This window comes from Ruditapes philippinarum, unplaced genomic scaffold (assembly GCF_026571515.1).
Source record: "Ruditapes philippinarum isolate M1 unplaced genomic scaffold, ASM2657151v2 ctg1098_1_1_1_1, whole genome shotgun sequence".
Taxonomy (NCBI): domain Eukaryota; kingdom Metazoa; phylum Mollusca; class Bivalvia; order Venerida; family Veneridae; genus Ruditapes; species Ruditapes philippinarum.
Window position 1 is genome coordinate 182,816 of NW_026862289.1, and position 6,019 is coordinate 188,834.

Genomic DNA, 6,019 nt, shown 5'->3' on the forward strand with positions numbered 1-6,019 from the left:
TTGTACATTGTGTACATTGTAAATGCGAGATTGATATTGTAAATCATTTACGACAGTTTTATTTGATTTTTTTTACATTTTATTGTTCTACACAACTTTTATTAATGCTATTAAAATCTGATGAGTACATCATGTACATACCAATAAATATTCATACGCCATAAATCTTCAGAAACACCCTATAATATTGCAAGAAAATAAAATTTGGTAAACTTCCGTGTCTAGTGTTTAATTGACTTTAATAAAAGCTTTGTCACATACGCGTGCCGCTTTGAAACTCGGTAAAAGTGATTGTCCACGGCCGTGCAAAAATTGGTTAAGATTAAGCAAAACTGAAAATATCCGTGGAACAGATGGTATCAATTCCCCTTAAATTAACGCAAATTTAACAAGCATATTGCAATTACATACTATTTCTGAAATTTAAAATAAAAAATTCTAGAAATGATGCAGGTACTTTTATGTGATCAATATATTTGTTGTAACAAGCAATACGTTTTTGGTTAGCGGATTTGATTGAATCTGTGTATTGTAATCACATTCTGTTTTCCATGTTAGTTCTGACGCAAATTTAACAAGCATATTGCAATAAGTAATTGTAACTTTATCTGGATTTTCATTTTGGTTTTCTTTTATAATTTCTCATGCTTATAAATCTAAAAAAATGTTTTTATATATTTCATATTTGACTTTTGTTTAGAAAGATTTTCACGATCTTAAGCTTATGTAATTGGAAAACTACAAGGTGAGAAGCAAATAATATTTTGGTAGAAATAGAATACCAAGTTTCCGAATTAATTTTGACAAGAAAGAAACATCATCAATTGAACCGAAACAAGCCAATGTTTTATTGAAATAAAGGTAACTACAAAAATTGGGGTTTTAATTGTGCACCTTTATTATAAATAGCATGAAAAATACATATAAACCTAGCATAACATTATATTTGTGCTATAATTAACTGGGCAGAAGAAATCTGATTTAAAGACTGCAACACTCCCAATATTATGGTTAAAATAATGTTTATTGTTAGAAATGACAAAATGTTGATGAGTGCAATAAAATATTTAACTGCATATCGAAATATGCAATGCTGTTTGTTGTTGTTGTTGTTGTTGTTGTTGTTGATGGTGGTGTTTTTTTTTAATTTGTGCATTTAAAATATGAAAGGAAGCGATTAAGGCACTTAATTATGTTCCTATGAAAGCTATTAAATGATCATATTTCACTCTTAATTTTAAAAAATGACCCAAGCAATATTCAAATGGTATTGAAGACAAAATCTATACTCATTCGTTATGTATAAAAAAAATAATGAGGAAAAAATTATAATGACACAGACAAAAACATTTGATTTCTATTGATTAAAATATATCTTGAGTATATAGACATTATATACATGCATTATATAAACATGACTTGAGTTATTAGTAAACATGCTTTTAAAATATTTTTTATCTAGGCTAGAGTTGCTGTAATATACTATTTTTTCTCATTGTAACCAACGAAATAAAATAAATTATTTAAGTACAAGATTTTAAACATGTACGTATTATCACGCGATAAAATTGTAAATGAAACCGGGTTTGATAAGCAAGTGTGAGTAGTATATTGTGCTAGACGCGGTTTAACACGTAGATTATCTCTTCCATGTTAAACTTTGTTCAGATAAACGTGACTAGAATAATTATCAAAATTTTATGATAATAAAACAAATAAATGAAACTACTGACATCTAAAAGAGTTTGTCAATAAAAATAAATATGAATTTTAACTCCGTCCACATTTATATGTATATTTCACATTTACCTTTAACAAATATGATATGTTCGAGTGTCTTTTTCTTTTAAATAAAGTTTCGTGGAGTAGAATTATTATACGACACTGAAAAACTTTCTTTCACCTTTTTTATTAAGATTTTTACTACTCAATAAAAAAATAAAAAAAATATTAATTACAACTATTTGTTATAACAATAGCTTAGGTAACAATAGCTAAGTATTATAAGAAATAAAACTAAACACAAGAAACGTTTTACAGTTTACTTGATACCTAACTTTTATGACATCAATAGAAAACATTCTTAACATTACTCGACATATAAAACTCTATTTTAACTTTAAATACAGAAACTTAATAATTTTAAATATCCTAAATATATCACTTTAACTTAAATCCACGTAATTTCAATAAGATCTTACAAAATTTGGGCCTAAAGATTTTCTGACTTGTATGCTAAATTATTTATATACTTGTAGCTTATATACTATTAAAAAGGCGAATAAATAATGAAAAAAATCATATAAAGCATATGAAAAAGAAAGGAATTAACAATGTAGTAAAACATTTCTAGAGAGTTTTCTTATTACTTAAACAAAGTCAGGAGCAAACTCAAATGACAAATGACATCTTACCTTTACTATAATAGGTTATGATATTACAAAACATATGTAAAGAAGCAACACAAAAGCTTGCGACATATGAAATATATTTGATTGATTTTTCAACATATTCTTTAGGTATATTAAATGAAGTTTATCTCAGAATCGTTAGGAACGTGGATTAAAACTCAGTTAGGGGTAAGCTGTTGTTTCCTTGAGCAAAGAAACTGTGCAATTATTGTTCAGTGCCGATTGGTTAAAGGAACGACTTCAAGATAGGGTTAATGGGTTAATAACTTCCTACAAAAACAAACTAAACTAAATTCTGTGTAAATATTATACAAATATGGACTTTTTAGCTGGAGAATATTATGTGATATGTACTGAAAAAGATATTGAATGAAACTATAGCTTGTCTACGTATTCCATAATTTTGCCCTCTATTTTAATGCGCTGTGTTCTTAAAAATATAAAGACAGTAACGAAAATAGACATTTTGACTTTTACTTGCGAGTCGCCCAAGATCATTGAAACATTTATAGTGATTATATACGGAAATGAGGAACTGCAATATGAAGAATTTTATTTTCAAAGAACGCTCACTGTTTTATCAAAGAACAAAATCACAGTAGAAATGTTTTGAATATTTTTGTTGTTGTTTCATTTTAAAAGATCTACAGAAACCCATTTTTCTCAATAAACATGGCCTTCAATGTTATCTATAATAATTTAGAATTTAAGACTTCCGCACACAAATATTTACGATGATTTAAATGATAAAAGTATGAAGGTGCATCACTTGACATTTAAAAGGGTCTTCTTAAAAGTTGAGAAAGTACCATTTCTTTACGACTTTTATATTAAAATAAAGTTATTGAGCACATTAAGCATGCATATTTTAGTTTCTTCTTTAATTTGACAACGGACAAAATGGTTCGCACCTTTTTAAAGGAAATATAATATTAAGAGAAAAAAAGGATCGTAATATTATATATGTTCCCTCCTCAGCATTTACCGATATTCAACAAGTCAAAGTAAAATTTACTTCAAAAAAGCAACTTTGATAGCATTGTCTCTGTTTCCTACAATAACTAACGCACATTTTGTTTTGTCAAAACAAACTGATTGTATACATTTCAATCCATCTGATGGCTTAATGACCACGCCCATTTTCTTCATATCTCTGCTTATTTGTATAACATTTTTCGAATTATACCCGGATACAAACAAAGCTCCATTTCCATCGGTACAAACAGTTGACACAAAATTTAAATCGGGATCAGACAAAGTCTGACAGTAATTCCCTTTTCCGTCCAAAGAAATAAGACCATTCCCACAACTTGCAACAAACATTTTATCATCCACATCACTAAAAGCAATTAGTCGCGAGTTGGAGAATATATTCTTTCCATTATTGTCTTGAGTAACAACTTGCAACAAAGTACCTGTTAAATCATATATGTATAAAGAGCTCCCATTGTCAGTTAAATACAGTTTTTGATCGTTACATGCGATGCCAAAACACGTGTTGTTTTAACTTGATATTTCTTGTGAGTAGAAGTTGGCTGTTTAGAGCGACAAATTGAACTGAATTATCGCTCAAACTGACTGCAGCTTCAGTATCACTTGTACAACACACATCATATGGCGAACAAGGAAGTGAACAATAATCTTTTATAATCATGTTTTGTATATCTACACGCTTTAGTCTAATATTTTCATAATCAGCAATAAGTAAGAATCCATCTGCTGTTAAACATGTTCCATACACAACTGTTTGCACTTCAGTTTGAAGGCGGATATCTAAATCTTTAATACATTCCACTGACCAGACTTTTGGTTTTGTTAATGGCCTTACAGCAGGTCCGAACGTTTTGAGATTTTGAAGAGTGCTTTTTATCTTAGGATCAACATTGATAGTAATCTTCATCTCAAAACTTGATTTTTCGGGAAAAGTTGCGTTGTTCATCTTTGAAATGTATGAAGAAGATATTTTCATTGACACAAACTGCTGGGCCTTGTTACCCTCTGATCATTCAACGATTGTTCAAGGCGAGCAATTTCGTCTTCTGTAATTGTATTCCCATGGAAAAGTTCCGAGTCAACTTCTTGAAATATTTTTTCAACCTCGGCTATAGAGTCTTCCTCGATGTTGTCTAAGATGGCGTCGAGTTCTTGACGATAGTTTTTAATTTCTCTTATCGCATCAAATTTAGATTTCTTTAAATCTTCTCGTTGAGCACGTTTAGCAACTACAAATTTTTCTTTCAACTGTTTTAAATCTTTCAATTTTTGGTTCAACGTTTTTAATGTCTTGCGTGTTATGTGCTATGTTAACAATATCCGGAATGGACTTAACATCAGAGCACGATCTGGAACGGATAAAAGTGTCATAAACTAGAATGAAATGCACATATTAATTGAATTTACTTTTTTACTACCTATTGAAGAAAAGCGAGAAAACAATAGAAATACAATTAACTTAAAATGAGCTTACAGGGGAACATTTTCCGTTGAGTAATCTCAATTACGAGAGTTGATATGAGATAAAAAGAGAATTATGACAGGTACTTGTTATGCGCCCACTTAAAAATTTAGGGAGCATATTGTAATAGTTTGCTTAGTCTTAACGTCCGTACGTCCTGTAATCCTTTTTTTGTCAAAAATTTGTGAAAGAATAAGCTGTGATTTATGTTACTTTGAAATGATACTTTAGCCATAAGGTCAAAGGTTAAGATCACATTGACCCTTTGTCCGTTTAATTACTTACGAAAGAATAGCCTTTGTTTATTTTAATTGGTACGGAAAAGGTCCATAACCAGTGAATGGCCCCTAATAATTTTGAGACCATTAGATATAAATAGGGTCAAGGGCAAAGTTACCCTCATATTAAATACTTGTCACTATCAAAAGAAGGAATAAGCTTTGAACGGTTGATGATTAAGTCATTATGTTAAAGTCAAGTTCACAATGTCAATAAATGTAAATTGTTTTTATGATATAAACTTGAAAGTAAATAAGCCGTGGTTAAGGTTACTTAGTAGGCAGCATATGTAGATGGCCCCTTTTGATTTTACAGTCATGAGGTCAAAGGTCATGGTGACAGTCATACTTTTTAATAATTATATGTTTATTTATATGGGTATGCATATATTTCTTGACCAGTAGATTACACGACACATATTCATATTTAGGTCATTTGGTCAATAACGCAGTAACACCTGGTGTGCCTGGTGTTATTAATGACTAGACTTTCCTCAGTTATTTGTTTATGGAATTTATAACACTTTTTCATATATACACTGTGTATATACTTATTAATAATTAAACTTTGTGAAATATGCATAAGTATGTAAATATGCTACATGTACTGTACTGTGAGAGAAAATAAAGTCGGAGCATCAGTGTCCAGAATTCAACGAGTGTGGCGTCAGTGTCCAATGGACACATTTCGAGTTATTTTCAATTTAAGAGGTCAAGATGACCATATAAACGACGTTTGTTGTTTTATTGTAATTGTGTTTATTCTGCTAGTCAGTAAGTTTTCATTACTGCCACCGCCCTTATACAATCATTTATACTCCAGTCTAAACAGGTTCATTTGATTTAAATATTTAAAAATAATAACTTACCTGTGG